Source organism: Myodes glareolus, chromosome 19, assembly GCF_982192425.1.
Source record: "Myodes glareolus chromosome 19, mMyoGla1.1, whole genome shotgun sequence".
Lineage (NCBI taxonomy): Eukaryota > Metazoa > Chordata > Mammalia > Rodentia > Cricetidae > Myodes > Myodes glareolus.
Genome location: NC_142044.1, coordinates 14,945,394 through 14,957,036, shown reverse-complemented (window position 1 = coordinate 14,957,036; position 11,643 = coordinate 14,945,394). Strand labels below are relative to the sequence as shown.

The 11,643-nt window shown below is 40.8% G+C and overlaps 2 long non-coding RNA genes across 2 annotated transcripts; one reads left to right on the top strand and one right to left on the bottom strand.

Annotated features, from left to right (window-relative positions):
- Positions 1 to 218: 218 nt before the first annotated feature.
- Positions 219 to 10,897, bottom strand: LOC146891107 (uncharacterized). Its single transcript, XR_014998060.2, has 2 exons — positions 10,474 to 10,897; positions 219 to 4,847 (listed from the first exon to the last, which is right to left on the bottom strand). It is a non-coding gene; the product is annotated as an uncharacterized LOC146891107 (long non-coding RNA).
- Positions 5,856 to 6,796, top strand: LOC148118898 (uncharacterized). The gene is made up of 2 exons (XR_015735560.1): positions 5,856 to 6,174; positions 6,667 to 6,796. It is a non-coding gene; the product is annotated as an uncharacterized LOC148118898 (long non-coding RNA).
- Positions 10,898 to 11,643: the final 746 nt, after the last annotated feature.

Sequence of the window (11,643 nt, the reverse complement as noted above, 5' to 3'; positions counted from 1 at the left end):
CACTATAAAACTAAAATAGTGAAAGCAAATTATTGGTGTAAAGAAATGTATGCAGAGCAAGGCACTCTGAAAGCAGAGGTAGGTAAATTTCGGTGTCTCTGTGAGTTTGAGGCCAGCCTGGTCTACAAAGCTGGTTCCAGGATATACAGAGAAACACTGTCTCCCAAAACAAAACAAAAAAAGTACATAGAACAACATCAAAAGGAAGCACACACATATATGACTGAAACCTTAATTTATTTTAAAAATTACAATTTTTCAATGAATCAGTCAAATCAAATGAATGATCAGGCAAAAAAAAGTGATGTGGATATTTACCTCCCACTATTAGCTGATACATTTTGATATTAGTCACAGAATTAAATATTAAAACAAAAACTATAAAATGTCTAGAAAATAAACCTTAGTGATTGTTTTAGAAAAAAATTGTTGGCATAACAAAGGGGCAAATTAAAAATGAAAAATGTCATTAAATAGATTTAGTTGTTCTAGTAACACTGAGTGAAAATGTGTAAGCAAGACACAGGATGGGAGAATTCTTTTGAGATATGTATCTTGATGGGTGGTGGTGGTGCACACCTTTAATCCCATTTTAAATCCCAGGTAGGCAGAGGCAGGCAGATCTCTGTGTGTTCAAGGCCAGCCTGGTTTACAAGAGTTTACAACAGGCTCCAAAGCTAAAGAGAAACCTTGTCTTGAAAAACCACACACACACACACACACACACACACACACAATGTATGTGACAGAGGGTATGGAGTTTACAGTTGAATGTGACAGTCACCAGTCACACAAGGTTGTTGAGCTTCTAAGATGAACTTTGCTGGGGTTGTGATATGTCATATGCAAAAAAATACACTAAACTTTAGAGATGTATTAAGTGTCACATTCCTAAAATTTATATTTATTATATGTTGAGATGAGAATATATTGATATACTTAGCTAAATAAAATTTATTGACTTATATAATATTTTTACTGGACAAATTTTATCTAAAAATCATAAATAATACTTACATTCAATAATAAGAAGTCAACAAACATATTGACAAAACAGAAAAAAATATTCTAATAAGTGCTTAAGTGAAGAAAATGACTTTATAGTAGAAAACCCAGAGGATGATGTCAACCTATGAGATACTTGGGGAACAAAATGGAAAATGAAGGTACACAACCTCTGCCCAGTCACTGAAGAATTTATTTAGAATTGATAACCATTCAAAAACATAAAAAATTATATTTCATTTACTTCTGGAAGAAACTGAAAAACTCCTAACTGCTTCAAATGATGCCAATTTTTCTAAAAGTGAAAATACAGTGTGTTTACACACTAGATAGGCATTCCGCTCTTACTTTCAATCGGTTGGAAAGGATAACATGCCCACATAATGAATAAGAAATTAGTTTCAGACAAAATTGATTACTCATCAAGGTGAAGACAATCTAAATGTCTTATCTCAGGTGAATAAATAGCATTTTGTATAAGCATAAAATGTAATACTGTTTGATAACAGAAAGGAACAACCTGTGAATACAGTCAACAAAAGTGATGACTCTCCAAAAATTACTCTGAACAAAAGAAACTGATAAAATTCTGTACACACTGAACGAGTCTAGTTAGTTAAACACTTAGAATAAGAAATTGGATCTATCATGATGGAAATGGATCAGTGCTTGTTTGGGGATGTGGACAAAATAGTGAACAGTAACAAAGGAACTATGTAAGAAACTCTGGGATGATCAAGTCCATTGGTTGCGAAACCTACAACCCTTCCATACTTAAGAATACTTCAAATATAGTAATTATACCTTAATACTTTGAGGAAATAATAATTTGGTAAAAATAAAGACCAAAAATATTTACCAGGCAGCCCTTGTGATACTAGTTCTTCTTTCTTTAATGCGTATTAGAATAATTTAGAAAAGAGGGAGGATCAGACTTAATCAAAATCAGTTCTCTGAATTTTGATGAGCCCAAGATCTGTCTTCAGCAATATTGAACTAAGCCGACATTGTAGAATAAGGGATTACATGCGCAAAACAAACAGAAACCCATGTGTGTGTCATCAAATACCAACACAGATGTTGTCACAGTTTCATTCACAAGGTACAGAAGACAAGAATGCGACTTCTTTGCCTTCTTCAGTTGTGTCTTGATAAAGTCACATAGTCTAGCTCTGCCTCTTAGAATTAAACTTAAGCACACAGCTTCCCTGCAAAATGAGAGCAATCTAGTTTTTTCCTTCCTAAGACTGTCATCAACATTAACTGAGATAGTACACAAAAGAGACCTTAGAGAGTCTCAGGGAGCTTTAACTCTTACCATCTCATGTAGTCACGAACATCTAGCTAATAGAGTCCTGGGCACCGTGGAGCAATGAATGAATACACAAATGAAGAGGTTACACATTTGCTCCCATCTTTAGGAATCTTACTGTTTGGTGGGGGAAACATGCAACCCATAATAATTATGGTATAAATATTATATTAGTCATATCCCCAAGACTCTACATGGTAATACTGTCATAAGTTGTCTACAAAATTGCTCATCATTTATCATCCACGTGTTTTTAAGACTTTTTACACGTTTACAGTCTTGAGCATGTCTGAATTTATGTTTTTCTTGATGTAGGTTCCCTAGAAAGGCGAGATGAAAAATTGGATTCTAAAGCGAAAAATAGCTGAGGTAAAAGTAATATTATAAAAACCCGAGGCCTGTGTTGGGGACTTTTGATCAGTTTGGAAGGGCTAGCTAATGGACATACGTAGATAATGGATGACCGTGTTGAACAGAGATGCAGAGGCCAGAGAAGTATTTTTGGCTTTATATGCATTTGAACTTGATCAGAGGGATCTTATCAAGTCTCAAGTCAGTAGAAGAATTTAAACTGTGGTATAGCATAATCAGATATGTCATATAAACAAATCTTTAAGGCAGGAAGCCAAGATCTTAATCCTGTCAATCAGTGGAATACTAAGGCTGTCAAGTTGGCTTGAACCAAGTTCCAGAGAATAATGCAGACCAAGTCTTCAGCCGTCTGGGTAAATTAAAGCATCATATGGTTTGTGCAAGACAATGCTACAATATAACTACATTTTTAAATGAATAATTGTCAGAGATTTGCTTAAAAACACTAGTTACCATGAGTTGAAAGAAAAGGAAGTAAAGAGGAATAAGACATATAATATCCCAACCATACTCTGATGGAAACGCAGACAGGAAACAGCATAGGTGTGTCAGACGTGACAGGGGAGAAATAAAAATTTGTACGAAGACATTTAGCTGGCTAGAAACAGAGAAGAGATAAAATGTCCAAACATTAACCCCAGTGCTTTGAGCCATCTCCTTGGTTCCAGTCTAGCCCTTCACAGTGACCGGTAGAACACTTTAAAATCCAAGTATAACCAGCCTTGATCACCTTCACTCGGCATCTAGTAAATGTTTGGCAAAGAAGAGCAACCCTAGAAGTGTTCTACAGAGAAGATAAATAAATCAGGGAATGGAGACACGACATGGTGATGAAATATGAGGCCTGTAAAGGTTATTTCTCCTTCGATACGCTCTGTATCCAGCCAGTGTTGTGTGTTGTTGGGGTGTGTCTACAGGCAGACCCCACTCTCTTATGAATACCTAAAGGTCAATGAACTAGATATTTGGTTATCCTTTGCCAGTGGCTTGGTCACTGGTTTCTCAGGCACTGGGCCTCCAAAGGAACTGCAGTGTCTATATACAGAGTCTGGGAATAAGCCTGCAACGGGAAGAAGGAAGTAGGTGAGAAGAGAACGGGTAGGCAGAGTTCATAAAGCACAGGCCAAACCTCCATGCTGATATGCAGTCTCCACAGCTTCTGAGAACTCTGCCTTTAAACATGACCTCTCACAGGGTGGGTACATCTGTCAAGAGAACGAATGCTGTTTTAACCGGTTCTTAATGTGACTTCAAACTTCCACATGCTTAGATTTATGAGAAGTGGGCCACCATTCTGGCCCTTCAAATGTTGGAAGGCGGCCTTTTTATTAAACTAATAATAGTAATAATAATCATTTCAGTAACGACTATGTGTCTAACGTGGCAGTTAAACTGCTTTATGATCGTTTTTCTGCTGACAGTCTTTTAGACAAATAATCCAGATGTTTTACCCATGTTGTGTCAGCAAGTCAATCAATCCACCACAAAATCGTCAAGCAGAGTGTTCCTCAGTTCCTTCATTGGAAGCCATCATTTCCCAGTCCAGTCTTCTTCAACTGAAGACTTCATTATGATGGTCACTGATGTGACACACATATCTTTACTACTGGGGGTGAAAATTTCTTAGGATCAAATATGCACCTTCCCTTGGAGAGTGTTTGCTTTTTGAAATTTCTGCTCCTTTCAGTGCCGCATCTCAACCATTGGCTGCTTAGGTTTGAAAGGGAAGGAAAGGGTCTTGGTTATTGTTGTTTTGTGAAACAACAACAAAAAAATGGAATTTTGAGATAATCTCAGACGGGATATACTTTCTAAAATATTTTCACCTGTTACTTGGCTAAATAATTGGCTCCTGGCAAGTCAATTATAATTTGTGCTGTTGGGCTAAAAATGGCTTCGATGGCAATAAGAAGATTTTAAAGTGCTGGATTCAAGGTGAATCAGTTCTCACATATGTTCTAGGTGTTGAATCGCAGAAGAGCAATTATGAATAATCCTCAGGGTTCACTTCAAACGTCTTCTTTCCTTTAGCTGGTCCTCTGCCTTCTGAGGGACACACTTCTACTTAACTTGGGCATTCACAGCTGACCAAAAGCAGAGTAATTAAAAACTCTGACCTTTGAGGGGAAATCTTCTATTTTGTATATTTCACCGAGCCCTGTTAATTGAAAACAAAATGTAACTATTTTAGACAATAATAAACCCATTAGCATCACATCTACAGATGCCGTCATAAACTATGTGGCTTTCAGGGTTCCTAGGAACATCTCTGCCAACCTACAGATAGCATTTGTTGACCAGGTATCAGTTTATATTTTAAAATTACCCCATCACTCAGTGTCTTCTCAGAAGGTGCAGCTGTACATTGGGGATTCTCACACTTTCCTAAGAAGCGTGACTTTGAATGTGACACAAGGCCTCTTAATGACTGGAAATTTTCCATTTAGTATCAGTTTCTTCTTCAGTTCTGTTTACTTTGAGCCAAGGGACACACACACACTCATACACACAGACAAACATACAAACACACACACTCACACACACAAACACACACACACACACACACACACACACACACATATACAGGGGTGGGTCCTGTCAACATTAATGCCTAAATATTCTCCACTAGCAAACAGTCAGAACACTGCTTTGCTTAGATTCTCCTCCTCCTCCTCCTCACATTGGTTTATAAGTCGTTTATAAAATAATATTGTTTCACAGAATAAAGATCAGCTAGAGATCAATAATCCGAGGACGCACGGGAAGAAAGAACCACTAAATCAACCCGAGGGTTTTGGAATCCGCAGTTTGTAAAATATTCAGCCTTCAGACAGTTTTTAGTAGTTGGGAGCCTTCCAGTTTTAAGAATCCAAAAACCAGAAGATTCTGTTTTTAGCCATGAAAATCTGCATTGTTCCACCTGGTTAGGGCATATATTTTACTTAAACTAGCCAACGTTTACTTTCAAAGAAGAATGCAGCATTGAACTTCCCGGCAGGTCCTCCCTGCCCAGACGAAACCCAGTTGACTGGCAAAAGAAAATGACCACCACTCCTATCCCACTGTTCACCCTGCTGGCAGAGCTCCAGGCGTGGTGCCAAGGCCCTGGCAGTTCGAAGGCCGTTTCCTGGCAGCCATTGGCTTTTCTGTGCCATGTGACTCTGCTCCTGTCTGTCTGGATTTTGTTCTGAGTTTCCTTCGGGCGTGCTTCCGAACGGCATCAGGAAGGGTAGCAAGAGCCCTGGGATTCAGTAAAGCCATGTTCTCCAGGAACCTTGGATCCCTGAGCTGTCCCAGGCTCCTTCTGCCAGCCGCTTGCTTCAGGGCTTCAAAGGAAGGCTCGGCTGCAGTACCCAGCATGCTTTTCTGCGGCTGCCACAGCCCTCTTTTGAAGCACCATGGTAGCCAACAGAGAGGATTCTGTGTTACGTACCCTGGAGGAGCCAGCCAGCTGCTGTGACTCAGCTAAAAACAGGGAACTCGCTGTAAGCAAGAGGGCAGAAAGGGAAGGATGGCTGAGGGGAGGAAAGCCAGGAAAAGCAGGAGTCGTTTATGATATTCAAAGATTGTCGAAAGGCTCAACACAACACACATTTCTGAAAGAGTTCTCTTGATGGGCTAAAAGAGGCCCACCTCTACTTCCCTAAAATCTGCTTAGCCTTTGTAATGTTTTATATCTAATGAAACAAGCAGGGCAAGGATTAGGGGGAGACCAAGAAAATAAAACTAAATTCTCTCACATTTTACTCTCAGGTCCCCTAAGAAGTAATTTGCTTTTTTTTTTTTTGTTTTGTTTTTGTTTTTTTTTGTTTTTTTTTTTGTAATTTGCTTTTAAGATACAGTTTGGGGGCAAACACACTGAGGAGGGAAGGAAGGAAGGAAGGAAGGAAGGAAGGAAGGAAGGAAGGAAGGAAGGAAGGAAGGAAGGAAAAGAATAAGTATCTAAGCACCTTTTTTTCTTTCTATTTTCTTTACAGAGTGAGGGATTATGGTGGCTCAATTCCCATCATTCTGTTTCTTCCAAAAGCACTTCTGAACTTAAGTATCAACTGTGAACAATGCAGTCTAGATGAGACTCAAGCAGAAAACACTTCATTGTTCTCTCTACTTTGGCTCTAGACGTGTAGTTTGTTTGTATGTTTGCTTGTTCTGTCTTTTTCTTTTGGGGGTGGAGGGGGGGCGGTGACCAGTTAAAAGTAGACCTTTAACAATGAGCCCAGTCTTGCTTTGTGGAACATTTGCTAGAGTACTTTGCTCAGTTCAAAGGTCGAAATTTAGAGGTGGATGGAATGCAAAGTGGACTTTAGCTGAAGAAAAATGGGTCAGGGGTGCTTAGGAGCAATCTGGAAAGAAGCGATCATAGAAAGAACGCTACAAGAAGTAGTTATTAAAATCAGCCTTTTAAGGTTAAGATCAGGGTATACTGTCCCCAACATCCTTGGATATTAAGGTAGAAATGATACAATGAACCATCTGATTAGACAGAGAAGAAATTCAAGTTTGTGCCTTGTCAGCCCTCAGCCCAGACCTGGGTGTGCCTCATGCTGGCAGAGTTTCTCAAGTGATAAAACCCTGAGCAAGTGGTGGCAGCTACCCTCTGGGAGAAAATCCTGTCTACAGATTTCCCTCTTGCTGTCAGGAAACAGGTCAACTTGATGGGGGAAAGCTCCGTCTCCGAAGCTCGTACCAAGTGTCAGGCTTGGATTTCCTAGTTTAGTAGTGGTTCTGTCTGCCTCTGGTTTCTGAGTACATCAGCGGGCGTGTTTCATTAAGGAAGAGTCATTTTGAGATAAAATTCATCCGTAGGCTTAGCTTACTCCACCTGGCTCCTCAAAAGAGCTTAGGAGGTGACTCCAGAGGCTCCAGGAGCTCCGGGTGACTCCAGTGCTTGGTCTGCAAGCAGGAGAACCTGAGCGGAGAGCTTCAAAACCCATGACAGTTTACATGTGGCCAAGCACTTGTGCCTAGCTCGGTAGGGGTAGCACAAAGAGAGGAAGCTCCCTGTCTCAAAGGATTAAGACAGAGAGTACTAGCATAGGACATCCAACTTCCTTCACACACACATGTACGCATGCACGCTAGCATGTGTGCGTTTATGTGTGCGCAAATGCGCACACATGTGCGCGCACGTGCGCACACACACACACATACACACACAGATGACCTCAGGCTACTGAGCTGACTTCCTTAGCAACACACTTCTTCATTATAGAGATTGTGTTGTTGACAAGAGGCATATGAAAGACTAGGAGAAGAAAAGGACGTTTGGTACAATTTCAAAATTCTCTTTCCACCTCAGAAAAATCCAGGATCTCTTCAGCAGCTATTTAGGTGGGTGCTTAAATCAGGGTGTAAGAAAATAGCAGTTAAAAATAAGGAGTGATAGCCGGGCCATGGGTGGCACAGGCCTTTAATCCCAGCACTCTGGAAGGTGGGTCTCTGTGTGTTAAAGGTCAGCCTGGTCCACAGAGCCATTTCCTGGACAGCCAAGACTACTGAGAAATCCTGTCTTAAAAAACCAAAGAAATGAATGAACAGAAATAAGGGATCATATTTTAATTAACTATTAATGTTCATACATAGATTTAGTGAAAATTGAAAGAAAGATCAGAGTATCACGGGAAGGTTTTAAGGAAGACACAAAAATAGTAAACTCAGAATTTCTATACTTCAAAATATTTAGGGGTGCCATGGTTCCAAATCCCTACCATCACAACCTTGACTTGGGAACAAAGGAGCCAGGATAAAAAGCAAAGGTGAGCATAAATGATCACATGACGTGGCTGAAAGCTGGATGAGCTTCGGACCTGGGTTATTAGAAGATTCTGGGTTGGTTGGGCTTCAGTACTGCTCACATGGTTTTGTATCCTCAGTCATTCCAAGATTCATTTGCTCACGCTGTAGTCCTTAGCTAATTCTAGATGTTGGGTCTGTGCTTGTGCAGGAAACTTCTATGCTAACTTCTTCTGGAAACTTTAGACCTCCTGACTGGGCTGACATGATTCCTCAAAGTTATGTTCAACCCATGATCATGACCTTGTTTAGAAATAGACCTTCATAGACATCGGTGAAACTTAACATCTTTCTGGGTTAGTTGAGGTGGCATTAAATTCACTGATAAGCACTCTTGGGAGAGAGAGAGAGAGAGAGAGAGAGAGAGAGAGAAAACATATTGAGAAATACACAGAAGGTGAAAGTCAGGTGAAAACCAAGACTCTTAAGAACACTAAGGCCTTCCAACAGCCACCCAAACCCAGAACAGTCATGGAACAGACTCTTCCTCAGAGATACTGGGTAGAAACAAGGCTTGCTAATACCTTGATTTCATACTTAGCATTTTGAGACAAATTTCCCTTTGTTCATGCCACACATCTTCTGGTAATCTTTTAGACAAACCCTAGCAAACTAAGACAGGTCTTTTTCTACTGTGTGCTACCTTCATCACTAACTGTGCTAAAGACACACAAAATGGAGTAACACACTAGTGTTTTGGTTAGTCATACTAGTATACATAACAATTAACCTAACTATGTTAATTTTCCAAAAATTCATAAACCAGTTGGAAGATAACCTTAAATCTTGTATCAACAGAGCAATTGTTATGTGCAGTTAAAGGGTAGTGGATAAAATAGTTTCCTGCCTAAGGACATTTGTAATCCAACTGTATACAGTATGCACACATGATCAAAACTCCAAAGGATATAGAAAGTTGGCTTTGAAGGATAGTAACACGCTAGACAAAAGTAATTGTTCTTTGTGACATTGAGGAGCTAAAATATAGCGTCTCTTTTCCTGGGGTACTTTTCTTAGAAGGGAGCAGAGTAATTGGAGTATTTTGAGGCTGGGGAGTAGATGAGAAAGTGCATCAGGGGGTGGAATGGATAAATGCCTACAATTCCTCCTTCCCAGGATCTTACACACATCATTCAGTAAATCACGGATCCAATTCCATGATGCCACTCATTGGAGAGGGGATTTTGCAATGCGTACCAACAGGCCTCATTGTGGGTCTGTTGATCAGCAAAGACAGCTCTGTTTGGGAATTCAGAGGTTTCTGTATCACTTTGAACTGGTGCTATCCCCTTGACCCTCAATTACTGCTGTTCTGAATGCTTATCTCTTCCAAGGTGCTGGCTGCTGTGTAGGCTCCAATGCTAGCTCTGGAAAGGGCCCATCAGCACAATGGGGAAGGCCTACTGCAGCAGGGGAAGTTTGCTCTTTTCTCAGTCCGCACTGCTGTTGGTTTTCCCTGCTGGCTTCCTCGAATTGGCTTTTGCATCTCCTGATTTAGACACAGGCAGTATGGAGACTTATTTTATGCATGTATATTTTCTGTCTGAGGCGAGCAGTGTTTGCCATTGCAGACGTACAGAGATTGCCAGCAGTGTGCAAGCACACGGTGGAAGCAGTCCGCAGGCATTTCACGTTGGAGCACCGAATACTGAGCGTGGGGAAATGAAGAGCTTGCCTATGACTCAGCTGGGATTGATTCCTTTCTTGAAAGAAATCTAATTAGAAGCCAGGACATTCAGGCAATAGTAATTATTCTCATTCCCAAGCAGAGGAGGTGACTAACCTGCCTACTGTCCCAGAATGTTTGAAGGGCCACCCGTTCGTCAGAATTGTCGATCTATCTCGCCAGTGTTAGAACAAACAAGGGAACTGATGCTGTAGCTACTTATGTCATGAGCCAAGCATTATGCAAAACACGGATTCAAAATTGTAAAACCATTGACATCATCAATATTATCACTAACACTTTGAATTTTATTTGATTTACTTACATACTGTGCATATAGCTCAGTCTCAATCCGAGGATTCTTGGAGGCAGGATGGCCATTTTCAGACTCAGGGAGATGTAAGAGCCAGTGACTGGCTGCTTTGCTTTTCTCGTCTTCAGGTTAAACCCCAGTATTCATCTCTGGGTTTTTATTAACCATGCTACATTTATGGGCATGCATACACCACCCTGTGCATGTGGAAGTCCTAGGACAAAGTGCAGGAATTGGTTTTCCTCTCCCTTGTGCGTCTTCAGGGCTTGAACTCACGTGGTCAGTCTACATGGCAGGCGTCTTTACCCTCTGAGCCATATCACTAGCCCCAAACTCACTTTCCCAGGTAAGAAAACTAAAGCAAAGAGAGACGAAGTAACTTCAAATGCTCACAAATGTCGTAGGTCACTTTTGCGGAAGCAAAATGAAACCTCTGTTAATGTCCATCATTGCCTCCTTCCTCCAGAAGACATAAGGGGCATGTGTTTCTATGCCAGGATGTCAGTTGGGCTTTGGTTTCCAAGAGAGCGCTCTCCATTTATGATAAGGATATTTAATAATTGGATAAGCTTGGCTAGGTTTGGCAGTCAGCATCACAGCAGCCAGTGGCAGGTGCAAAGTCCACCTTAATGGAAATAGGGCAGGAGCAACATCCTCTACCGACTCTCAAGTGGCAGAACATGACTTCAAAGATCTTGTAACTGAAACGCATGCTGTTAACACTGAACTATCAAAATTCTCTTTGCCCGGTTAGGAAGTGCCATGTTTTTATCAGGCACAAGGTTTGAGCGAATACATAGTTCGCTACGGCTCCCTGATGGGGTGTCAATGTAATTTCCTAGGTTTTGCTTCACGGTTTCAAATGACTTGACCTTGAAGCTCCTCATGCTGACGTGATTATGCCTCTTCACACAACCCAACAGCTCTTACCTGCTCTCTGCTATACTCCTATCTCCTGCCTCCCCCTTTTCCTTTGCCCCTGGTTCATGATGAAGAACAGATCCCGTGCAATAGCTTCATGTGGACATGTGGACCTGCTGCTCCTCGCAACTAGCAATAAACAAGAAAGAGGAAGAGAGAGAGGAAAACTTGTTAACACCATGCTGTATCTAAACAAGCAATCCCAGATGGCATCCTTTATGCCTTCTGCCTCTGATAAGAAAAGATTGAACAGGAAAAATA